Source organism: Emys orbicularis, chromosome 8, assembly GCF_028017835.1.
Source record: "Emys orbicularis isolate rEmyOrb1 chromosome 8, rEmyOrb1.hap1, whole genome shotgun sequence".
Classification (NCBI taxonomy): domain Eukaryota; kingdom Metazoa; phylum Chordata; order Testudines; family Emydidae; genus Emys; species Emys orbicularis.
In genome coordinates, this window is record NC_088690.1 from 68846282 (window position 1) to 68873019 (window position 26738).

The window sequence follows — 26738 nt, forward strand, 5'->3', positions numbered from 1 at the left end:
TTGTGATGATGCAATGTTGTGGTTACTGTCACTTGTGCACACATGTATTGGATGGATGTGTGTAAATGCCATTTGCTCACACACATGCACAAATGGCTCTGTGCATGGAGATGCAAACATTTCTATGTGCAGCTGAATGCCCTAAAGCTGTGTGCATGTGGCTGTACGTGCAAAGCTGCCTGGGCTCAGCCAGATTGCAGGTATTTTGAAAGTGGGTCAGAACAGCCCAGCTGCTGCATAGATCACCCAGTGGTGCCAGGAAATGATGAGCCAGCCCCTCTCACCATTCCTGGTTTGTGCTGTGCCACGCTACTGGTGGATCCTGGCCATAAACCCAGCAGAACTGGCACTGGGATGATCACCCCTTGCCCCAGTACAAAGAGGTCCCCAAGGACCCCTGTGCCATAGGAGGTTCACTGCAGGGGCAGGCTGCAGAAAATGGCAGGGGTGCCCCTATGGTGCGCTGGTTTGAGCCCTTATGGTGCCGGGAGCCAGCAGCTCAAGACCATTAACTTACTTCTGGCTCTGATAGCATGATCATGATCATCTCCCAAGCAGCTCAGCATGGTATTAGTGTATCTTAGTCTGTAGCAGCCTTGAGCGGCTTCCCCTTGCCACGTGCAATGGAATCCCCCTCTGTGACTGACGCGCGAAAACAGCAGCCTGGGGCCAGGCTTCAGATGCTCACTGCAATGATCATACCGAGGAGGGAATCAGTCCATTGGAAATCCTGCTGTAATGGAAAGCAGTGGGAGATTTGCCATTGACAGCAATGGGAACGGGACTGGGCCCGTGGAGGACAAGCAGGTAGAATGAGCAGGTGGTGGCAGTATGATTGAAGGCGCAGAATGTGCACAGCTAGGGTGCGTGATGGCTAGGAAGGGACGTGAGCAAGGGCTGCGAGTAGCCGAAGGGTGCAAACCCCCAGGGTGTAGCACCAGTAATGACTGTAGGACCAAGGGGATGAAATGAAACCAAGGCAAATATCCCCACAGCAAGAGCTATGCTACACACGTCACGGGCTTCCAGGGAAGTGGGGACAGCCCAGTGTGTGTCATCCACACTGCGTGGATGCAGACATGGAGAATGTACTTTAGAGAATCATCCGAAACTGCGCTCTGAGGGGGCAGAGGGATACGGAGAGGAGGATGAACTGGGTCAAATCAATGCTCCATTTAGCGGCAGTTCTAGTTGCAAAGCCCTGATTCTACAAAAAGTTGGGGCATTCGAGAATTCACATTAGTGCAGCTGGCCCGTTGTGCAGTGCTGTGCATGGAGAGGAGGAGAGGGGGCTGAATTTCTTCTCGACCTTGCCTGTACTGATTAGCCGATGTCCTGAGATGTGAGCTGTGACTACCCTTACTACAAACTGTATTTACAACAGTTAACTTAGCAAACCCTGCTCATATTCCAACCGGAGTCTTTGAGGACCCAGGACGGCAGTGAATTTCACAGGCTGACTGTATGCTGTTTCCTTTTATTGGTCCCAAATATACCACCCATCAACTTCACAGTATTTTACCTTGGTCTCAGATTATGGGGTGGAGTAATTGAAGGGACTGCTCAATTGTCACTATACCCTTCATAATTTTGATTAATTCCACTGAGCCCTCTCTATTCTTTCCAGGATTAAACAATCCTAGCTTTTGCAGTCTCTCCAAATAAACCATCCGCATCTGGGCATCTAACCAGACTCATTTCCCTTTTCCAGGGTCTCCAGTAAATATAAAAGACAAGAAATTTAAAAATGATCAAAGGAAATATTTTTCTACTCAACACACAATTGACCTGTGGAACTCACTGCCACAAGATATGCTTGAAAGAAAAGAGCTTAGTAGGATTATATCACAGGGTGAGCTGACCCTTTGGGGTGAGGAGGGACTTGGTCTCACCTTTGCCATGTTTAGCCCACATCCCCAGGTGAAGGGAATGAGAGTACAGGGGTCATGTGCTAAGGAGGAGCATGTGACAAAACCAGGCCTGCTGGGAAATAAAAGCGCAGCCTGCTTTCATTCAGGAAATATAGGAAGGGGATGCTGCATTGAAAGGCAGGTGAGCATCCAGGACAAGGCCAGTGAGGAGCTTGGGCTGAGCATACGGAAGGAGGCCCTGGGAAGGAAAGATAGGCTAGGTAAGGTTATGGGGTGGCTAGCCCAATTGCTTAGAGTCTCAGGGCTGGAGGTTTCCCCCTATAGTGCCACCTTGTGAGGTTTGATAGCCAACAAAGGGGGAATGAAAAGACTTGAGCGCAGCCCGGCAGAAGGGATGCAGACTGTTGTGTGCAGGGGGTCAGAGAGATTAAGGGCAGAAGGCATCACCAGATCATCTAGTTTGACCACCTGGGTATCACAGGCCACCCACATGCCAAGCCAAACAACAGAATTAGGCCAACGTATGACAGCCCTCTGGAGACTGAGCTGGTGTGTACCCCCGGCATGGAACAAAAGAGCCCACGCTGCCCCAGGGCCTGAGGCCAGCCCCTGAACCGAAGGGCAGAGTCTGGGTGAGAGCGTAGGGTGGGAGGCTTTGTGTTGACCTTGATTAGCACTGGAAGGGGGGGGCTTTCATGGCTCAGCTGCAGGCTGTCACCTCAGTGACCTACCCATGCTGGAAGCGGGCAGAAGAACCATCTGGGAGGAAGGGAAACTGAGTCAGTGTCAGGGCCTGAAGCCAGACTGGCTAAGCCAGGCGTGAGCAAACTTTTTGGCCCGAGGGCCATATCTGGGTATAGAAATTGAATGGTGGGCCATGAACGCTCACGAAATTGGGGTTGGGGCATGGGAGGGGGTGAGGCCTCTGGCTGGGGATGCCGGCTCCGGGGTGGGGCCAGAAATGAGGAGTTCAGGGTGTGGGAGGGGGCTCTGGGCTGTGGCAGGAGGGTTGGGGGGGGGTGAGGGCTCCGGCTGGGGGTGCAGACTCTGGAGTGGGGCTGGGGATGAGAGGTTTGGGGTGCAGGAAGGTCCTCTGGGCTGGGACTGAGGGGTTTGGAGGGCAGGAGGGGTATCAGTGCTGGGGCAGGGGGTTGGGGCACCAGGGTGGGGGTGAGGGCTCCAGCTGGGCGTGCAGGCTCTGGAGTGGGGCTGGGGATGAGAGGTTTGGGGTGCAGGAGAGTGCTCCAGGCTGGGATCAAGGGGTTTGGAGGGAGGGGGATCAGGGCTGGAGCAGGGGGTTGGGGCATGGGGGGAGGGTCAGGGGTGCAGGCTCCGGGTGGTGCTTACCTCAAGCGGCTCCCGGAAGCAGAGGCATGCCCTTTCTCCAGCTCCTATGTGGATGCGCTGCCAGGCGGCATTGCTGCATGCTGCCCCATCCGCAGGCACCGCCCCTGCAGCTCCCATTGGCTGTGGTTCCCAGCCAATGGGAGCTGCAAGGGTGGCACTTGAGATGGGGGTAGTATGCAAAGCGGAGCCCCTTGGCTGTCCCTATGCATAAGAGCCAGAGGGGGACCGTGCTGCTGCTTCCGGGAGATGCGCGGAGCAGCCCCCAACCCTACTCCCCGGCTGGAGCGCCGGAGCGGGGCAAGCCCCAGACCCTGCTCCCTAGTGGGAGCTCAAGGGCCAGATTAAAATGGCTGGCAGGATGGATTCGGCCCGTGGCAGGTTACACCATAGCCAATGTTCCCTCTAATTTTTTATGTCCATGTGCGGAATGAATTTTGTTATGTGCACCAATATGGAAGTGATGTGTGGTGGGGTGGGGCCAAGGGGGCTCAGGGGTACAGGCTGCCCCAAGGCTGCAGAGGGAAGAGAGGACTCCCCCCAGTGCCCTCTCTTGCCACAGCAGCTCAGGGCCAGGGGAGAGCACCTCTCCCCGCCAGGGCAGCTCCAGGGCCAGGGGAAAGGTACCTCTCCCCACCTGTGTGGCCACGCAGCTTAGCAGGAACTTAGCCCCATACCTGTTTGCTCTGGAGAGTTTTATACTCTTCTCTGAAGCAGCTGTTACTGACCCCTGTCAGGGATGGGATGCCAGATCAGATGGACCTTGAGTCTGATCCACTGTCTGTCTTAGGTATTTATCTAGCTCCTATCACCATCTCTGAACACCTCAGAGTCTGTAAAGTATTTATCCTCGCAACCCCCCTGCCAGGCAGGGTCGTGCTATTATCCTTATTGTACAGATGGGAAACTGAGGCATAGAGACACTAAGTGACTTGCCCAGGGTCATATAGGAAGTCTGTGGTAGAGCAGGGATTTGACCCATGATCTCCCAAATCCTAGGCTATTGCCCTAACCACTGAACCATCCCTTCCTACGTGCCTTTGTGGAGTTAGATATATATAAATTTTCCCCACTGTATGTACTTGGAAGCAAGAAAATACCCCCGGCTTAGCAGTGAGGCAGAGGGAATGCAGGGGTAAGTGACACAGTTTCCAGTCTCCAAGATGGATCTGTTGGGCATCAGCAGCAGGCGAGTCCAGTTTCTTTCCCAAAGTAAGTGGCGCTTTGCTGGTGGCTCACAGGCCCACCATGTGCTATAGAGAATGAGAGCTGGCTTCATTATATCATGCAGGAGTCCCAATAATGCAGAAAGCAAAGTCTGCCCTATTGAGTAAATACATTCCAGACTCAAGCTCTGTGCAGATGTCACACCAGCGTGGCCTTTACTTGCACTGATGTGGTCATTAGCCAGTGCTGGGTTTCTGAAATGATTCGCCTGCACTAGGATGGATTAGGTTGTACTGTCTGTATAAACTCATTGTTCCGAGAGTGCAAGTGTTTCAGTTCAGAGTGACTGTCACTCAAGGAAGGTCACTGATTGAGTTTGTCATCCAAGGCAGCATTCCAGGCACTAATGAGCCCCGTCTCCTCTAGATTCATAAGGCTCAGCCTGTGAGCGGCTCCAGACCATGAAATGAGACCTACTTGCCCAGGCTGATGGATGGTATATGGCCTGTTTTAGTGTTACTGAACCATCTCAGCTGAGCGGCTACTCTTGCTCCTCACACAAGGCTAATGAATATTGACACCCAACCCAGCTGGAGTCCCAATCCTTGTAAGGAAGGGGTGGAGATTTTTCTAGCCACTAGGGGCTTGTGTTTCCATGGTGTTTGGATTAGGCTCCAACACAAGGATCAATATCCACAGAGACTGAACCAATCCTCCCCCCAACCCACCCACCTCTGAAATTCAGACCACCCATGTGGTTGACTCATCCTAAAATAATACCAGCCTGCAGCCATGCTACCCCATAACCCTCACCCCCCTCCTGCAGGAGAAAACCACTCTCACAGCATGCGCTGAAGGTCTAGAAATGTAGGCTGTGTGGGCCAAGTGGGGGGATCTAGTTCCAGAGTGGTGATGCTCTGCCATCAGCCCCCTCCCTTTTAAACTAAGGGGCTGTTCGCTTGGCTCCACTGACCACAACTGCAGCTGTATCCCAGGAGAGAGCTGGTCCATGGGTAGCCAAATGCCAAACTGTTGAGGCCTTTGTAGGTCAAAACCAACAGCTTAAATTCCAGCTCAAAACTAAGAAAGCCAGAGCAGACTGTGCCAGGCTCCTGACATGGAACAATGCTTAACATTAATAACTATGTGCAGAATGAATAAATATTTAATAATGGGCTTTTCAATCTAGGTCTAACATGATCCAATGGCTGGAAGTTGAAGCTAAACAAATTCAGACTGGAAATAAGATGGAAATTTTTAACAATGAGATTAACTAATCATTGGAACAATTTACCAAGGGTCGTGGTGGATTCTCCATCACTGGCAATTTTTACATCAAGACTGGATGTTTTCCTAAAAGCTCTGCTCTAGGAATTATTTTGGGCAGTTCTCTGACCTGTCATTGTGATAAATGAGAGGGGGGATAGCTCCCTTCTGTGGACACCCAGCCAGCCAGTTGGCTATGGAATCCCTCTTGGTGGTTGTTCTCTACTTGCTTTACCTGTAAAGGGTTAACAAGCCCACAGGTAAAAGGAAACAAGTGGGCACCTGACCAAAAAAGCCAATTGGGGAAAAAAACTTCCCTTTGTCTGTGTGTTGTTCTCTGGGAAAGAGGGGAACAGGGAGCAGTTATGCTGTGAGACGCTTTAAGCCAGGTATGAAAAAACCATCAGCTCATACCTAAAGATTGCTTATCTGAAACCCCAGAAATATAAGTAAATTAGGGAATGTCTAGGAAGACGCGATTAGGATTATTTCTTTTATTTTTTATTGGTTTGTGGACTCCTCTGTGCTAACCCCAGATGCTTTTGTTTTGCTTATAACCATTAAGCTAAACCTCAAGAGAGCTATCTTGATGCTTAATTTTTAATAATTGTTCTTTTTAAGTTCCAAATGTATTTCCTTTCTTTTTGGGTTTAATAAAATTTACCTTTTTAAAGAACAGGATTGGATTTTTGTGTCCCTAAGAGGTTTGTGCACATGTTGTTTAATTAGCTGGTGGCAACAGCTGATTTCCTTTGTTCCTTTCTCAGCTCTTTCCCAGAGGGGGGATGAAGAGGCTTGAAGGAATTCCCAAGTGCGCCTTCCTGGGTCCAAAGATTTTTTTTTTTTTTTTTTTTGTACTTGGGTGGTGGTAGCATCTATCAATCCAAGGTCAGAGAGAAACTATGACCTTGGGAGTTTAATACCAGCCTGGAGTGGCCAGTATTAATTTTTAGAATCCTTGTGGGCCCCCACCTTCTGCACTCGAAGTGCCAGAGTGGGGAATCAGCCTTGACATGATGGCAGAGTGGTGGGATCATTTTGAACCAGAAGCACAAACCTCAGGATTTTAAAAGGACACATTGTTCCTTTTGGCAGCCTGCAAGCCAGGGAGGTTTTCTTTTTTCTTTTCTTTTCTTTTCTTTTCTTTTCTTTTCTTTTCTTTGCTGCCTGAGGGAGAACAGGCACGCAAAGGGTTGAGCCTGCAAAGCCAGGGAGTCCAACAAGCAGTTTTCCTTTTTTTCCTAGCTTCGTGGCAACAAAATAGTTAGGCTAGAGTAGGGCAGCCTGTGCATGAGGTTGAGGTCAGGCACTGAAACCTTAGAAAAACAAGTCTTCCCAAAGTGGCACGCCACGGAGAAGACTGACCCAGAGCAAGCCCAGACATCCAGCTCCATGATGGAAATGAAGGGAGCGGATGGGGGAACGGGGATTTCCCAGGAGGCAAGGGTCAGCCCTCCCCCAACTGAGATCCCGGTTCCAGGATGGAGGGATGTCCTTAGCTCAGGCCGAGTTCTAACTGAGGCAGAAAGGAAAGTGCCAGAGTGGGGAATCAGCCTTGATAGTCATACAGGAGGTCAGACTGTATGATCACAATATTCCCTTCTGATCTTGGATCTGTGAAATAATCTATGGGCAGGCAAGTTCTGCACTAACTAAAGTTTCCTTGTGATTTTTCAGGTGTAACCAGCTCAGAGCACAGTGTTTTCCCCAGGAATTGAAATTAGGGGGGTGTTTGAATATATGGGTGGTGGTGGTGAGGGCTGACTAGGGTTGAGACTGTGAGGGGGAAGAAGGGCTGTATGGCACCATAGTAAAAACTGAAAAATGTTTCATGATCATTTTATTAGATTTAACTCATGCTTTAAAATCATCACAGAAATTAAAATTGGTTACTCAAGCCTACTATGAAGCACGACATCTACATCCTTGGTTTCTTGTTGTAATTTTGCATATCTCTTTGGTGCCTTCTTGTGTGTCTGTTACTTCCAGTCCTTCATGATATGCTCATGATCAGGCAGAAGATGACTTCTTTCAGAATGCAAAATTCTATTCAGTCCCAGTGTATCTTCTACTTGTTTCCAAGACATTCAGTTCTTTTGGACTCTTGCTGAAAAAAGAATATAAGAAAGCCATTAAATTTATGGCTTTTAACTGTCTTTTGAAGATTCTGCAGCTTGTACTAGCACTAGCTGAAGTAGATGGCCTTTGCAGTGTGTATAGGAGAAATTAGGGTTAGACTTTTCTCTGAACAAAGCTTGTACTCCACTATGTCTTCCAAAGAAGTTTATAGCTCCATCAAATGCACAAACAGCCATCTGTTTAGGGTTCACTTTATAAGCATTTAACTCTTCTAAGATAGAATCATAGAATATCAGGGTTGGAAGGAACCTCAGGAGATCATCTAGTCCAACCCCCTGCTCAAAGCAGGACCAATCCCCAGACAGATTTTTACCCCAGTTCCCTAAATGGCCCTCTCAAGTATTGAACTCACAACCCTGGGTTTAGCAGGCCAATGCTCAAAGCACTGAGCTATCCCCCCCTTATGTCACACATGCAGCTGATGTGTCTGCTATAACCTGAACATCTGGAATGCATCTACTGGCCTACCATGGACATCACGATAACGTATACAGTGACTTAATACTTGATGCCTATTTGCATTGGTGCATTCATTAGCCATGTGATCAGTCTGGCAAACCAAGCTCTTCCACTTTTACTATATACATCCATGATATGCCCACAGCTTGAATACTGCTTGCAGTTCTAGTCACCCCATCTCAAAAAAAGATAGATTGGAATTGTTAAAGGTTCAGAGAAAGGCAACAAAAATGATTGGGGGTATGGAACAGATTCCATATGAGGAGATATTAAAAAGACTGGGATTTTTCAGCTTGGAAAAGAGATGACTGAGATGGTATATGATAGAGGCCTATAAAAGCTTGACTGGTATGGAGAAAATGAATAAGGAAGTGTTGTTTACCCCTTCACTTAACACAAGGACCAGGGGTCACCCAATGAAATTAATAGGCAGCAAGTTTAAAACAAACAAAAGGAAGTACTTTTCACACAATGCACAGTCACCTATGGATAGGGTGACCATATTTCCCTATGCTGAATACGGGACACCTGGTAAAATTCCTCAAATTCAAGTGAGTTCGATGGCAATCAATCAGAACTATGCAGTAGCCCCCCACCCCACCCCACCCCAAACATGCTATAAAAACCAGTGGGGCAAGGAGGGCTTCGGGCATAGGCATAGTATGACTTCTATTTGGGGGGCAGGGGCCAGCGGGGCTCAAGCCAGCTGCATATGGCAGGGCCAGGGAGGGAGTGCGGGCAGGGAGGTAGTTCAGGGGACACAGAAGGGGTAGCTAGAGGCTGTGTTCCAGGAGGGCTCCCCTATGGTCCCTGTTCCCTGAGGGCTCTGCTAGCCATGGAGCCATTCCCCCACCCTGCGGCTCTTACCGGCTGTGTGAAAAAATGGGGCTGGGAGCTGAGAAGTAGCTTCAACCCCCTGGCCCAGCAGGAGAGGAGAGAACACCACAGCTGCCTCCTCCATGGCACCAGCTCCGCACTGTCTGGCTCCAGATTCCTGCCTCCGAACTGGCCAGGGGGCGGGGAGAGAAGGAGGTGTGGGGTATGTGGAGCTGCCCCTGGACTGCCCTGCACTTCCACTGCAGTTTAGAGGGGCATCTTTGATGCTCCCCAACTCTGCCCATGGGCTCAGGGGGCTTCTGCCCCACGGGGAGCACTGGGGATCCGGGATTCAGCCCTGCCGCTCCCGGCTTCAGCGGGGGGAGTGGGGAAGGGGGACACCAGGGATCAGGGCTTCAGACCCAGGGCGGGGGGGCGGCGCCAGGGATCGGGGCTTGAGCCCAGTGGAGGGGCGCTGGTGATCAGGCCTTCAGCCCCAAGGGTCCAGTTTCAGCCCTGGTGAGGAGGGACGGGCGCACCGGGGATTGGGGCTTCAGCCCTGCAGCTCCTACCTTCAGCCCCGCGGGGGTCGCCAGGGCTTGGGCATTCCGCCCCACAGCTCCCGACTTCAGCCAGGGGAGGAGGGCGGCGTCAGGGATCGGGGCTTCAGCCCGGGGCTCCCAGCTTCAGCCCCGCAGAGGGAGCCGGGGATCGGGTTTTCAGCCCCATGGGGGACACTGGGGCTGAAGCTCTGGCTTTCAGCATTGGTGCCCAGTCGCCCCCCTGAAAGGGCTTATGGACCCCCCTTGAGAACTCCTGCTTTAGGTTTCACATGGGGAAGAGTGACACCCCCCCCCCTGCCACCTCCCCCCTTGCCCCGGGCTGCCTTTCCTCCTACCTGACATCGCCTCTTCCCATCTCTCCACCCGGCCTGAGACCACCACGTGCTCTCACTGATTGGCCACCACCTGCCCTCATTCACCCGCCAACCACAAAGAAGATGCAGCTGGGGCTGCACTGACCGACCAACAGGGGAGTGGAAAATACGGGACAATTTGCCCGTTTTTAAAAAAAAGGTGGGACACCTGCAAGAGGGCGTAAATACGGTACTGTCCTGTTAAAAACGGGACTGATGGTCACCCTATGTATGGAACTTTTTGCCAGGGATGTTGTGAAGGCCAAAATTATAACAGGGTTCAAAAAAGAGCTAGATAAGTTCATAGAGGTTAGGTGCATCAATGGCTATTAGCCAGGATGGACAGGGATGCAACACCATACTCTGAGTGTCCCTAGCCTCTGTTTGCCAGAAGCCGGGAGTGGACGACGGGGACGTATCACTCGCTGATTCCCTGTTCTGTTCATTCCCTTTGAAGCACCTGGCATTGGCCTCTGTCGGAAGACAGGATACTGGGGTAGATGGACCATTGGTCTGACCCAATATGGCTGTTCTTACATAAAAATTAATTATAATAATAAAAAAGTTTAGTACAGAAACGCCTTGAGATAGCAATGATGTGAGATAACAACCTAGGCAAATAATGCATTAAAAAAATCTTGGCCTACTAGAGGTGCTGGGGCTCAGCCCTGGCAAGCCCTAGCACAAATTAAGCACTGAGGGAGACCCCCTCATTCAGACAGGCTAAGCACAGTTCTGCCGCCCTTTAGTCATATAATAAGGATAACAACATTCCATGGCCCCCAGGTTGAGTACTAAAGTGATTTGTAACCCAACACCAGCCAAAATTGATCACTTGGGCAGCACAGTTCTGTCTGCTGGCAGAGTAGGTGTGTTCATGTAAATACAGTCTGGTCCTGAAGCCTTTCCACCCATCCATGGCTCATCACTAGCAGTCAAGGGAGAGCTCATTCAGACCTTGTCTTCAAATCATAATTTGAAATTATTAGGATGGTCAATATAGTCGAAACAAATGTGTCGACATTGTCATAAATAACAGCTGTGTGAGGAAGCTAGTCTTTGTTCATATGTTTCAAACCCATTATGCTTTCTCAGGTACAACTATTTTCTCATATATTGTATATGCTTTTAACATGTGTATTAATGTTTCAATTTTTAATTTCCAACCAATGACTAAATTGGCAACACTGCATGCAACTGGTTAACCACTTTGGGGGGGGGGGGTTGGGGAAATTCAGGGGTGTGTGTAGGGAAATACCTGGAGCACACCCAGCTGCGAAGTCTCGAGGTGACAGAGGTGTGGCTAATTGGGGTGAGGTCAGCACCCAGCAGAAAAGATTGCTCCCTTCTCATGCCAAGGGGAAGGGAAAGCATCAGTCTTGGCTACAGCTGTGACCTGTGTGACCAAAACCCTATGGCACTCTCTAAACTATGCTCCTTGGTGCTAAATAGTGAGGCACGGGCACTGCATCAGCAAAGAGGCTAATCTACTCTCTGCCATGACTTCTGTTTGCTTTCCTCCATCCCTTCCATCTTATGCAGGGTGAGCCTCAACCATCTCTCATCCAAGGCTTAGTCAGATGCTCAGTGCGTTATCTGACCCAGTATGGCCCGTAAGACAGGAAAAAAGCCCATGTGATTCCGCAGAGTTTAAGGCCAGAAGAAACCATTAGATCAGCTTGTCTGAGCTCCTGTATACCGCACATTTCTGGGTGCATGCATGTGTGGTCACAGCCTCTCTCTGTATGACTCTGGGGAGACCATGGTGCTCAGCCCTGGGCAGCCCAATAGCACAAAGATGGGCCAGGGAAAAGCAACACAAATTATGAAGGGGCTGGAGGGATGACTTGAGAGGAGAAAGGCAAAGAACTAGATTGGCCCTGATCGGCTCTGATGACAGGAGGGAGCAGGGGTAACTATTATGAGTGGCACTTATGATATGTGTGAACAGCACTGGAGAGCTGCATCAGAAAAGCAGCGTGTTCTCTGCCACAGCACAATACAATGTGGGCCTGGCCCAAGCACATGCTCTTACCAAGGTATTTTACACATGCTTGGAGTGGAGTGAAGTCACACAGGTGTGCAGTGTGTGGCTGTCCTGTGCAGCCTATAGGCGCCAAGGTCCCGACTACTGCTCAGGGTCAGGGAAGGGGATTAGGCGCCTGTCCGCAGGATAGTCCCCCTTAGTGGATCTCTCCTTGCATTCAGATTCTCAGCTGTGTCCCAGCACCCTGCTTGTACTGATGCTTGAGCTAAAAGTTAATGACTGAGGGCTTGTCTGTCTGAACACGTAGTTCTTGGCATGCTGGGGTATACATCTACTGTACACTATAATCTCTCTAGTGCACTTTAATCTGCTCCCCTTTCAAAGAGGGATTGATCAAAGTGCACTATGGAGCTTTAAGTGTGCAGCAGCAGGGTCCCCGGCACGCTAGGGTGGGTAAGATTTACACCCCAGCTTGCAGTGAATGAAGTGTTCATAGACCAGCCCTGACAGACACATATGAGGCTAGGCCTAATTCCCAGGTGAGGGGGGCCAGGGCACTGGCCAATTGGCTAGTGTTAAGTGGCCTGCATCCCATACTAATTAGTCATTAAGTATAATGGTTGTTAATATTGGCATAGCACTGTAAAGTCACACTATGCTTTACAGTAGTGGTTCTCAACAAGGGGTGTGTGTACCCCTGGGGGTACGCAGAGCTCTTCCAGGGGGTACATCAACTCATCTAGATATTTGCCCAATTTTACAACAGGCGACATAAAAAGCCCTAGAAAAATCAAACTAAAAATTTCATGCAGACAATGATGTGTTTATGCTGCTCTATATACTATACACTGAAATGTAAGTAAAATAGTTATATTTCAATTGACTTATTTTATAATTATATGGTAAAATGAGAATGGAAGCAATTGTTCAGTAACAGTGTGCTGTGCCACTTTTCTATTTTTGTGTCTGATTTTGTAAGCAAGTAGCTTTTAAGTGAGGTGAAACTTGGGGTACACAAGACAAATCAGACTCCTGAAAGGGGTACAGTAGTCTGGAAAGGTTGTGAGCCACTGCTTTACAGAACCCAAATCAGGCATGTTCCCTGCCCATAAGAACTTACAAATCAAACATGAGACACAGGGTGGTACATCAGACAGGGTATAGCTGATGAGAAGGAGGGAGAAGGGCCTGCTTGGCAAGACAGGCTTTGGGGTTTATTGTAAACTGTGTTAAAATGCTATGCCACCATTGTAAATTCTTAGGGGTTTTCCTGGTCCTGCTTGCAGGCTGGGGGCTCTGTGGGGGAGTGTGCAATCTGGGTCTATGATTCTATGATTCTTCAGCAGTCAGTCTGCAAAGAGCCAGCCTAGTGCAGGGTGGGGGTGAGGTGTGCCTCTCTGCCATAGGGAGCAGCCAGCTTTGTGTCTCGCTCTGGTTTTGGGTCTTGTGTGTTAGGGTTCTGGAGTCTAAGCATTACAATTGTGTTACATTGCAACCTTCCCAAAGGATAAAGCCATAAAATACCCCAGCTTCTCTGTGTGTGCACCAGGACAGTAACAGTTTTGAGGCATGATTTGAAAGAGGAGGGAAAGGAGGTTGGTGAAGGAGAAGAAGGAGCGGGTTCCAGGCCCAGGGGGCAGCATGGTAGAGGAGCCATGGAGCTAAGAGGAGGGAAGTGAAAGGAATAGGAAGAGCAGAAGGACTGGAGGGGGGTAAGGAGAGATGCAGGTGAGGGCAAGGCTATGGAGGGCCTTGTGAGTGGGGATATGATGGCTGGATTTGACGCAGTGGGGTGGAGTAGTCCTAGGGGTGGGAAACAGATACTCTCTCGGGGGTGTTCTGGACAGAGTTGGTGGGGAGAGCTAAGGAGAATACTGCAGCCAGGGCAAGAGACAACCTGGGTGTGGGCAAAGGGCTTTGTCAATGGAGTTAGAGGGGATTTGGGAGCCCCTGAAAAGAAAGACCTGCCAGCCATTTCAAGGGACTGTAACAGCGCTGTGGGTGGGGGAAAATGCTCATCCACCAGTATTCCTCAGGGAGGAGAGTGGGTTTGGGGGGGCGATAGGGAAGGGTGGGGCAGGGGAGACGTGACTTGCCTTTCTTCATAGCTACTGGTTCTCAGCCTGAGCCCCCATACTGGCAAGAACAGAAGAAAGGTGCATCATGACAGGAGCTAGGGAGAGAGTATGGGGCATGTGGCCAGTGGCAGCGGGAGGAGACCAGGGTGCAGCCATGCACTCAGTGGGGAAGGACTTACTATACTTGGTGTGGGGAATGAGGTATGAGGAGTGGACCTTCCCCCATCTGCTGCTCTGGGGGCGTCCATGTGTGCAAAACTGAGCTCCCAAATAAATCAGATGGAAATCCCAGAAATGTACACAGCGGTTCCACCAGCTGCTAGAGAACTGCGGGCAACTTTCCTTTCCACCAATAGATGGTGCTGGTAACAGCTCTCTGGCATTGCACAAGTGGTGAGGCGTGCAAGGCCAGGGTGAAATCACAAGGGCTCCCAGCTCCAGGGTTCAGGACTTCAGCTGATCACAGGTGGGGTCAAGAGTACTTGCCTCTGCATGGCAAATAGTGTGCAGTTAGGTGTATTGTGTGTGTGTGGGGGGGGATGTTCACCTTCCTCTGATATCCCCGCCGTTGTCCACTGTCAGGGGCAGACTGCAGGGCCGTTCAGAGTCAGCAAGAGGAGGGGGCCCAGTGTAGAGGGACAGTGGCCAGTGGCACTGCAGCAGGAGGATGGAGTCCAGATGAAATACAAAGCTGTCAGTCAGAGGCCTGAGGGGGATTGCTATGGGGTCTTGGCTCCAGAGGCTTAGCGAGCGCCCTCCGTACCCTCCGACCGGAGGGGGCCCCGCAAGGAAGGGGCCCCCTAAAAGTGGCAAAAAAAATGTAAGGGGCCCCGCCCGGACATATGTTCGGAGGGGGCCACGTTCTTTGTTGCTACGGCCCTGCTTGGCTCCTTTACTTCTCGGCCCTCTCTGATCTCTAAGGCTCTCACCCCCTCTTCATTTCTTCTCTCCTATCTCTTCCCAGCCTCCCTCATCTCTCCAGGCCTGAGGGTAGTGTGGGGAGAGCTACAGAGCCCTTCCCTGAGGCAGCCCAGCCGTGACTTCTCGGAGCTGGGAGCCAGGCACCCAGCTGTTCCACGGAGCGAGGCACGCACCCTGCATCGGGGCCTGATTCTTTGCTGTGGCTGTGGAGTGAGCTTGAGCAAGTGCTGGGGCCGGGGGAGTTCACTGGGTGGCAGGAGATTAAGGTGGCTACAGGGAGCAGAGGAAAAGTCCCAAATCCTAGATCAGCCCATCCTGAGGCAGGAGTCTTGGCAGGGCTGCCCTATAGGCTTCTACCAGAGCATGGTCTCCTGCCCATTGGGGTTTTGAGCCATTCTGTAGTAAGGATCAAAGCCCCATAGAAAGCGTCTTGTGCTCTCTTCAGCCAATTTCTGTAGGCCCCTGTTGGTCCCATGCTGGGCCTCTTGCACAGGGCTTGGCCTGCCCTGGAAGTGCAGGCTCTGTTCCTGCCATCTGCAGTGCCACGCCTTGCCCACACTCTTGTGTTATGTTGCCATGGTGACCGGAAAGTGCAAACACACTAAACCCTGCTCCTGTCAATGTTTATCTGCCATGCTGGGCGGTGGCCCCGTCTGCTAGTTGGCACAGCTGCACGTCCGCTCTGGTTAAAGTTAAACAGCACTTAAGAAAGTGGAAAAAGGAGCCTCCCCCGGCTCAGGCTGGCTGATTACTCCCAGATGGAGACTTTCAGATACTGGGGTTTTTTACTTTTTCCCTTGACAGTTTTATTAGGGGGAAACTGTAAAACAAAAATAGATCAAATCAGTGCTGTGCTCAGACGGTGCCAGGAATCAGCTGCCATCTTGTTTCTGTAACAGAGACATGGCCAGGATGGGAGCTGCCTCTGTCTCTCAGTAGTGAGCTGCGTTCCCCTCCATGCTACAGTCACCTTCAGCCCTGGCCTGGAAAACCGCCATGTGCTCAAAGTGGGAATCTTCAACCGGAGCCGGGCAGCAGTGCCTGCCTGAAGACTGAAGGGGCCCAGCGTTAGCAAGATGGGGGCAGCCATCTCCCAGGAGCACCGTTGAGGGTGGAAGATGCTAGACTGTGTGTGCACATCCACAGCCACGTCTGGGGTGAGGCTGTGCAATGCTCACTAAGCACTGCAGCCAATGGGGGCTGGAGAGGTTTTTTTTCCAGTAGCCAGGCTTGTTCTGAGCAGGGCAGATTGAGTTAAATCAAAGCAATTTAAAGCAGTGATTTACATCATAATTTAAAATGCCAAGTAGAAAGACTCGATTTAAATCATGGATTTTAATCGACTTTTAATTTCTAAAGAACGGTGCATTCTCAGTGGTAGATATCAACATGAAGCCATGTTGATTTAGAACTAAATGGAGCCTGGACACTCAATTTGGTACATCTTTTTGCTACCTAGGAGGGTATGGCATAATGATATTTAAGCAATTATATAGATTAGTATTTTCAGATTTCTTTTAATTGTATATTTTTAGTATGTTAGAAAATGGTGACTGATGGGTGGATTTATAGATATTCATAATTTGAGAACTGAGCCAATCAGAGTTCTGGTAGGGAGAAGCTATAAAATAGGAGTATGAGACCACTCAGTGGATGATCATAGAATATCAGGGTTGGAAGGAACCTCAGGAGGTCATCTAGTCCAACCCCCTGCTCAAAGCAGGACCAATTCCCAACTAAATCATCCCAGCCAGGGCTTTGTCAAGCCGGGCCTTAAAAACCTCCAAGGAAGGAGATTCCACCACCTCCCTAGGTAAAGCATTCCAGTGCTTCACCACCCTCCTAGTGAAATAGTGTTTCCTAATATCCAACCTAGACCGCCCCCACTGCAACTTGAGACCATTGCTCCTTGTTCTGTCATCTGCCACCACTGAGAACAGCCGAGCTCCATCCTCTTTGGAACCCCCCTTCAGGTAGTTGAAAGCAGCTATCAAATCCCCCCTCATTCTTCTCTTCTGGAGACTAAACAATCCCAGTTCCCTCAGCCTCTCCTCATAAGTCATGTGCTCCAGACCCCTAATCATTTTTGTTGCCCTCCGCTGGACTCTTTCCAATATTTCCACATCCTTCTTGTAGTGTGGGGCCCAAAACTGGACACAGTACTCCAGATGATGCCTCACTAATGTCGCATAAAGAGGAACGATCACTTCCCTCGATCTGCTGGCAATGCCCCTACTTATACAGCCCAAAATGCCATTAGCCTTCTTGGCAACAAGAGCACACTGTTGACTCATATCCAGCTTCTCGTCCACTGTGACCCCTAGGTCCTTTTCTGCAGAACTGCTACCTAGCCATTCAGTCCCTAGTCTGTAGCAGTGCATAGGATTCTTCCGTCCTAAGTGCAGGACTCTGCACTTGTCCTTGTTGAACCTCATCAGGTTTCTTTTGGCCCAATCCTCCAATTTGTCTAGGTCCCTCTGTATCTGATCCCTACCCTCCAGCGTATCTACCACTCCTCCCAGTTTAGTGTCATCTGCAAACTTGCTGAGAGTGCAGTCCACACCATCCTCCAGATCATTAATAAAGATATTGAACAAAACCGGCCCGAGGACCGACCCTTGGGGCACTCCGCTTGAAACCGGCTGCCAACTAGACATGGAGCCATTGATCACTACCCGTTGAGCCCGACGATCTAGCCAGCTTTCTATCCACCTTACAGTCCATTCATCCAGCCCATACTTCTTTAACTTGGCGGCAAGAATACTGTGGGAGACCGTATCAAAAGCTTTGCTAAAGTCAAGGAATAACACATCCACTGCTTTCCCCTCATCCATAGAGCCAGTTATCTCCTCATAGAAGGCAATTAGGTTAGTCAGGCACGACTTCCCCTTGGTGAATCCATGCTGACTGTTCCTGATCACTTTCCTCTCCTCTAAGTGTTTCATAATTGATTCCTTGAGGACCTGCTCCATGATTTTTCCAGGGACTGAGGTGAGGCTGACTGGTCTGTAGTTCCCCGGATCCTCCTTCTTCCCTTTTTTAAAGTATCTCTTGGTATCTCTTGGAGTCAGAGGCTGGGTCCCAATACCCATGACAACTTTGCCAGTCTCTTGCATCCAGTAGCACAGCTCCTGGGTCCCCACAGGATCAAGTCCTTAATACACTGCATGACCTGTCGTGCCATATTTATAATGCTTGATCTTCAAAGTTATATGTTTCCCCCCTGATTTCCTTTATATAAAAAGCAGCCTTTAACTAAAGTTTTTGATGAGGCTTATGGATTGAGTGTATTTATTTTTTATTTAAATGTTGCAAGATTATAATAAGATTAGGCCTTAACATATTTTGTATTAAATTCAGCTTTCATTTGAACAGGGCTATTTTTAAAAAGAAAAACATGATAATTTTCTAAAAAACCCACTGATTTATTAATTTATTTATCTTCCAAAACATCATTGATTTGTATTGCCCTGGCTCTGAGATATGGGTACCTTTTAAGGTGGGTTCAATCTGAGGAGGGTCATGGCCTCTTTATTGAGTGACATGGGCCACAAAGGCAAAGCGAGTGATACCCAGAGGTCAGTGGATCAGCGTGAAGCCGTGAGACTGGGATGAATGGTGGCTGGGCTGTATTGGGCTTCCCATGAACACTGCATTGCCCGAGGGCTCTCTAATGCCAGTTACCCTCCAGGTCAGTGCCAACGTCCAAAGAGAAGCTTTAGCAACCTGTTAGGTTAGGAAAACCCGAGTGTCGCCATGTGGGTCGGGGGGCTGCAGAGGGACGGGGAGCTCACCTACAGGGACCAGGGTAGGAGGGAAGGACACTAAGACCCAGATCCTCAGAGGTATTTAGGCTCTGAGCGTCCAATGAAGTCAATGGGAGTTAGGTGCCTAAATACTTCCAAGGGTATAAGGTTTTCAGTGGGGTGAGTCCCAGTGCCATCCAATGGTGCAGTGAGAAGGGCAGAAATCCCTCCCATTCAGTGCTTGTTTCACAAGTGAGGCACCACTTCATGCGCTGTGCCAGCTGCAGAGGTTTTGAATTTAACATTGCCTAGGGAAATGCACCGTGACCGGTGATCTAAAACAAACAGCCCCCAAATAATTGTCATTATTATCCAGTAGCAGCCGTCTCTCACACTCGGGACCCCAGCTGCAATGTCAGTATTTTTGCCAAAGTGGCAGTTCTGTTACATGTCATCCTAATCTGCCCTAGCCTCTGCCAAAACAACAGCCTCCAGCTATCTAAATAACCGTAACACTTAATAAGTCCCAGTTCAGGTTTGTCCCCTCCCCCCCACAAGCTGCCTGACCTTGTACAGGAGCTGAGAGAGCACGACTAGCCACATCTCCTGTGTGAGCCGTGTGCGCAGCCCTAGGGCACCCTCCAACCCAGACTCCAGTCCCCTCTCCCGCTAGAATCCATGTGAGAACACAAGACAGCAACACACACATGCAGTCTCCACAATGCATAGCTACAGACAACGTGGCCTGCTCCCTGCAGGGCCCTTGGCAGGAGGCATGACCACCCTCCTCGCCCTCTGCTTGGAGGGTAGTATGCCCCATCACAAGGATCATGGTTTTAGAGCAAGGGTGGCCCTGGGCAGTGGTGTGGCTGCAGCTAGAGGCAAGGCCCCAGACCTCCTTTTCCTTTCAGGCAGGCTCGCAGAGACTTGGAGCCAGGCAGGAAGGGACTTGACTTGACTAGGATTTAAGGGTTCAGCTGAACTAACACCTTCTAAGGATTTGTCTGGACTAGGAAAGAGAGCAGGGTTAGCAGGTTGCTGGTAGCTGAGCTTGTCCTGACCCCTGCTCATTTGCTTTGCCTGGACTACGCATAGGACTCTGTGTAGACACAGCAGATTACACCTTGACCTCTGCTAAACTGGCCAAGTGAAGTGTGAGCTCCCTCTAGGTGTAACTCAGCCTGTTTAGCAGATGCTAAAGTACAACTTGTCTTGTCCAGACTGTACTGTTAGAAAGTGTCAGACAGAGCCAGCTAACATGACCTGACAGCAGACCTTTAAATCCTAGGGATCTAGGCATGTCCTGAGGGCTTGAGTCACTTGCCCTAGGGCCTGTCTACACACACACACACACACACACACACACACACACACACACACACACACACACACACACACACACACACACACACACACACACACACACACACTGGGCCACCCAGCTAATCGTTGTAGATGCAGCATACCTCTTCTCTTCCTGCCTGTGCTGGCCCTCTTCACCGGGTCTCCTAACTACCCCCTGCTCCAAATGTGCCAGCTTCCAGAGTATTAAGCTCCTAGGGTTTCGTGGAGGTGATTTGTATTCTACCTCCCCGGAGCATTCAGCTCCTCAGGCCCCTTCAATCACAGACTCGCTTGGTTTCTGCCTTTTTTCGTTGCTGGACTCTCAGCTCCAGCTGATGAGGGAATAGGGTGTATGTGCACACAAACCCCAAGGCTCTCTCCACCAACACACGCAGATGCCAAGAGAAACATAAGCCTGGTTTTGTATCGTTCTATGGACAGTGCTGCCTCAGCCAGTGTTTGTGCTGGGATGGCAGAGGATGATGCATGAGCAACATTGCTGCAAACTGTGGCCAGAGCCATCCCAGCCCATGTAAATAACCAGTGCCATGGCACATTTCCCACCCTCTGCTTCGCCTCAGGCCGTTAATCAACACACCTGGGGGATAGCAGCCCCCTTCAAAGGACTGGGGCATGGCTATTGATTGATGGAGCCATGGGTACAGCCGACTGATCTGGCCAACCTCAAGCGGGTGGAACTGAAGTGGAGGGTGGGAGAAATTCAGATAGACAGCATATGCAGTGGGATTTGGTCTGGTTTCACTTAACATCTTCATTAATGACCGGGAGCAGAGAGCAAACAGCATATTAATGACATTCACAGATGCTACTGGACTGGGGAGCACCTGTGCAGAGGACAGAAAACATTGCGTGGACTTGTAGTGATTAGACATGTGGGCAGGAAACTCCAAAAGGAGATTCCTACTGGACAAATATGAGCTAATTTGTGTGGGGGAAAGATAATCTAATCCCCAATGGGAAGGCATTCGCTGGAAGCAGAAGTGCAGAGCATGGGAGAGGGGTGATGGCAGACTGCCAAGCTGATATTGGCCCTGTTAGACAAAGCACAAAACAGTGTGGCTGTTATTCCTGCAGTACAGCTCTGGTGCTACCTCTGTTGAAATGCTGCCTCCAGTTCTGGGCACCTGTACAAGAAAGATACAGACCCAGTGCTGGAAAGTCAGTCAATAGGAGCCAAGAGCTGGAGGATTTGATTTAGGATAAACTATTCAAAAAGCAAAATAGGTATAGCTTGGCTCAGGGATGGCTTAAGAACCAGATCCAAAATCCACTGAAATCAGTGGAAAGACTGACATTGACTTTGTTGGGCTTTGGCTCAGGCCCAAAGAGAAGCTAAGATAAGGGGTGTAAATATCAAAGAGGGAATGGGTTTGTCAGGGGGCCCTTTAAGAGGAGTCAGGGTCCTGTTTACCCAAAACAGACTCCTGTAAGGAGAAGGAGCCCATCTCAGCCTTGTGTAAGTGAGTAATTAGGTGACTGGTGAGCAGCTAAATCAGGGTCAGAGGATTGCCTAGGGAAAAGGGGCCCACTGGGGAGAAGCTAGATGAAGCCTGCAGCTGGCCTGAGTTACAGACCCGCTCCAGGAGGAGAGCTGGGGACTCCTGGTCCAAGGAAGAGCCTGGCTGTTCACTAGCCAGCCCCAGGAGGAGATCTGTGCTACTATGGAATACAAGGAGCGTAAGCCTACCTGAATTATTACCCAGGCCCAGGGGGAGGCTGTGGGACTCTGGAATGTAGGACACCCATGATCAGCTCCCAGAAGAAAGGTGGAGTTGAGGAGCTACTGCATTTGTACTGCAGTGCTACCAGAGTTAATAAACCAAACCCACAAAGAGGGAGTCCTTGTCTCAGCCCTTTGGGCTGGGAGTAAATCAGTGCAATTTGCAGGACCATGTTGTGCCCCAAGGGGGCATGTTTGAGGGCAGTGCCCTCTTACAGGGTTGGTTTAGGACAGTGGTTCCCAAACTGGGGTTCGTGAACCCCTGGGGGTTCGCAAAATGTTATAGGGGGTTCTCGGGGGGAAAAAATCCCTAATGGCGGACAGAGCTGTCCCTAGGGACCCCAGACAGCAGGGGGCCAGCAGCCCGGAGCCCCGGACTTCCAAGAGCTAAGCAGATCAAAGCAAGCATATCTATCACACTGAGGAGATTTAAACTTTAAGACTCCTTATAAGAAATGGAAAAATATTGCTGTTTTTAAAATTAAATAGGCAGCTAGTGGTGTTTTAAAAATTATTATGAAGAACAAGTTCAAAGTTTGTTGTAACGTGCGTTGTTTGCCTGGACTGCTCAACACCTGAATGCTTGTGTAGGAGGAACTCTTTGAGTTGGCTTCTTAAATACCTTCATTCTGTTTCACATCTGATACTCCTTGATGAAACATAGGAGTCTTGTCTTATAATAGGCTTATTCAAAGTGATACAAGCTACGAAAGTGAGATCTTGGAAAAGTGTTGCTGTTTTCATAATGTAATAAAAATACTGTAATGATCAATAATAATTAATAATAAATAGTGTGTAATAAGCATGTCATAAAAACAAATTTTATATTTCCCAGATCACTGCTTTTATATTTCATACTCAGGTAAAGGAGAAAATCCCTGGAAACATTCATTTTTAGGAGGGGGTTCGTGAGACTTGACATTTTAGTGAAAGGGGTTCACAGGTTGTTAAAGTTTGGGAACCACTGGTTTAGGAGCACATGCAGGGTAGCAAAAGAAAACAATTGATTGTGTCATGCCCCTGCCCCCCATGGGCAATGGGGAAGCTGTATTGCTTATTCCATTAACAGGACCAGAAAACACTTTGGGGAGCTGTGACACAGAGGTTCCCTTCTCTGTGTCGGCAACTCTTGTCCTCGTCTGTTCCTCTTTCCTCTTGTCAGGTCTGGTGTGCCCCCTGCACCTGACACCGTTGTCATGATCTGTGTCTAAAAGGGGTTCTGTAAGAGATCATATACGAACTGCTAATGTAACACTGACAGACCCTGGTCATCGGTGGGCAGGATTGAACCTGGGACCTCTGGAGCTTAGTGCATGAGCCTGTACTGCATGAGCTAAAAGCCATATGGCTGTTAGCTAAGGCTTTAGAGCAGATTCATTGATCTCTCTCTAAGGCCTGGTCTACACTATGAGTTTAGGTCGACTTTAGCCGCGTTAAATCGAATTAAGCCTGGACACGTTCACACGACGAAGCCCTTTCTTTCGACTTAAAGGGCCCTTTAAACCGGTTTCTTTACTCCACCTCCGACGAGGGGATTAGCGATAAAATCGGCCTTAGGGGGTCGGAATTGGGGTAGTGTGGACGGAATTCGACGTTATTGGCCTCCGGGAGCTATCCCACAGTGCTTCATTGTGACCGCTCTGGACAGCACTCTCAACTCAGATGCATTGGCCAGGTAGACAGGAAAAGCCCCGCGAACGTTTGAATTTCATTTCCTGTTTGCTCAGCGTGGAGAGCACAGGTGACCACGCAGAGCTCATCAGCACAGGTAACCATGATGGAGTCCCAGGATCGCAAAAGAGCTCCAGCATGGACAGAACGGGAGGTACGGGATCTGCTCGCCATATGGGGAGACGAATCAGTGCTAGCTGAACTCCGAAGCAGTAAACGAAATGGCAAAATATTAGAAAAGGTCTCCAAGGCCATGAAGGACAGAGGCCATAACAGGGACGCACAGCAGTGCTGCGTGAAAATTAAGGAGCTAAGGCAAGCCTACCACAAAGCCAGAGAAGCAAACGGAAGGTCCGGGGCAGAGCCGCAAACATGCCGCTTCTACGCGGAGCTGCATGCCATTCTAGGGGGTGCAGCCACCACTACCCCAACCGTGTGCTATGACTCCTTCACTGGAGAAACACACAGGGAAGCGGGTTCGGGGTACGAGGAAGATGAGGATGGAGAAAATGTAGATAGCTCACAGCCGCAAGGAAGCGGAGAAACTGGTTTCCCCAACAGCCAGGATATGTTTATCACCCTGGACCTGGAACCAGTAACCCCCGAACTCACCCAAGGCGTGCTCCCAGACCCTGAGGGCACACAGGGGACCTCTGGTGAGTGTACCTTTGTAAATATTACACATGGTTTAAAAGCAAGCGTGTTTAATGATTAATGATTAATTTGCCCTGGCAATCGCGGCCAGTACAGCTACTGGAAAAGTCTGTTAACGTGTATGGGGATGGAGCGGAAATCCTCCAGGGACATCTCCAGAAAACTCTCCTGGATGTACTCCCAAAGCCTTTGCAAAAGGTTTCTGGGGAGGGCTGCCTTATCCCATCCGCCATGGTAGGACACTTTACCATGCCAGGCCAGTAGCACGTAGTCTGGAATCATTGCATAACAAAGCATGGCAGCGTATGGTCCCGGTGTTTGCTGGCATGCAGACAACATCCATTCCTTATCGCTCTTTGTTATCCTCAGGAGAGTGATATCATTCACGGTCACCTGGTTGAAATGGGGCAATTTTATTAAGGGGACATTCAGAGGTGCCCGTTCCTGCTCTGCTGAACAGAAATATTCCCCGCTGTTAGCCACGCGGTGGGGGGGAGGGGTGAAGTGATCATCCCAGAGAATTGGGTGTGTGGGGGAGGGGAGTTAGTTGGGTTTGTGCTGCATGTTAACCCTGAAACCGCAGCCCCTCCTTTTACATTGCAAACCCATTTTAAATGGCCAACCCAACGGGTGCTTGGTATGGGAAATGAGAGCACTACTGTTTGAAACCATTCCCACATGTTAAGAAGGTTAAAAAAGCCAAAAGACTGTGTCTTACCATGGCTGCCTGCAAGCTGAAATCTGTGGCCTGGCACTGCGTGAGTGATCTCTCACACCAAACCGGCAGGCCCTCAATATAAGAGGAAAAATGCGACCTTGTAACGAAAGCACATGTGCTGTGTAATGTGAACAGCAAAATTTAACGTGAAAGAGTGTACCCATTGTTCTCTAAAATGTGTCTTTTTTAACCACCTCTCCCTTCTCCTCCACCAGCTGCAAATGTTTCTCCTTCACAGAGGCTAGTGAAGATTAGAAAGAGAAAACGTAGGATGCGTGATGACATGTTCACAGAGCTACAGATGTCCTCCCACGCTGACAGAGCACAGCAGAATGCGTGGAGGCAGTCAATGACTGATTACAGAAAAGCACAATATGAACGAGAGGAGAGGTGGCGTGCTGAATCGCGGGCTGAAAATGATAGGTGGCGTCAGCTTGCAGACAGAAGGCAAGAGTCGATGCTCCGGCTGCTGGAGCATCAAACTGATATGCTCCAGCATATGGTTGAGCTGCAGGAAAGGCAGCAGGAGCAGAGACCGCCGCTACAGCCCCTGTGTAAGCAACAGCCCTCCTCCCCAAGTTCCATAGCCTCCTCACCCAGACGCCCAAGAACACGGTGGGGGGGCCTCCGGCCACCCAGTCACTCCACCCCAGATGATTGCCCTAGCATCAGAAGGCTGGCCTTCAATAAGAGTTAAAGTTTTAAACTGCAGTGTGTCCTTTTCCTTCCCTCCTCCCCCACCCATCCCGGGCTACCTTTGCAATTATCCCCCTAGTTGTGTGATGAATTAATAAAGAATGCATGAATGTGAAGTAACAATGACTTTATTGCCTCTGCAAGCGGTGCTCAAAGGGGGAAGGGGAGGGTGGGGTGGTTGGCTTACAGGGAAGTAGAGTGAACCGGGTGGGGGGGGGGGGCGGAGGGTTCATCAAGGAGAAACAAACAGAAGTTTCACACCGTAGCCTGGCCAGTCACAAAACTCGTTTTCAAAGCTTCTCTGATGCGCACTGCGCCATGCTGTGCTCCTCTAACCGCCCTGGTGTCTGGCTGCGCGTAATCAGCGGCCAGGCGATTTGCCTCAACCTCCCACCCCGCCATAAATGTCTCCCCCTTACTCTCACAGATATTGTGGAGCGCACAGCAAGCAGCAATAACAATGGGGATATTCTTTTCGCTAAGGTCTGAGCGAGTCAGTAAGCTGCGCCAGCGCGCTTTTAAACGTCCAAATGCACATTCCACCACCATTCGGCACTTGCTCAGCCTGTAGTTGAACAGGTCCTGACTCCTGTCCAGGCTGCCTGTGTACGGCTTCATGAGCCATGGCATTAAGGGGTAGGCTGGGTCCCCAAGGATCACGATAGGCATTTCAACATCCCCAACGGTTATTTTCTGGTCCGGGAAGAAAGTCCCTTCCTCCAGCTTTCGAAACAGACCAGAGTGCCTGAAGACGCGAGCATCATGTACCTTTCCCGGCCATCCCACGTTGATGTTGGTGAAACGTCCCTTTTGATCCACCAGGGCTTGCAGCAGCATTGAAAAGTACCCCTTGCGGTTTATGTACTCGGTGGCTTGGTGCTCCGGTGACAAGATAGGGATATGGGTTCCGTCTATCGCCCCACCACAGTTTGGGAATCCCATTGCAGCAAAGCCATCCACTATGGCCTGCACGTTTCCCAGAGTCACTACCCTTGATATCACCAGGTCTTTCATTGCCCTGGCAACTTGGATCACAGCAGCCCCCACAGTAGATTTGCCCACTCCAAATTGATTCCCGACTGACCGGTAGCTGTCTGGCGTTGCAAGCTTCCACAGGGCTATCGCCACTCGCTTCTCAACTGTGAGGGCTGCTCTCATCCTGGTATTCTGGCGCTTCAGGGCAGGGGAAAGCAAGTCACAAAGT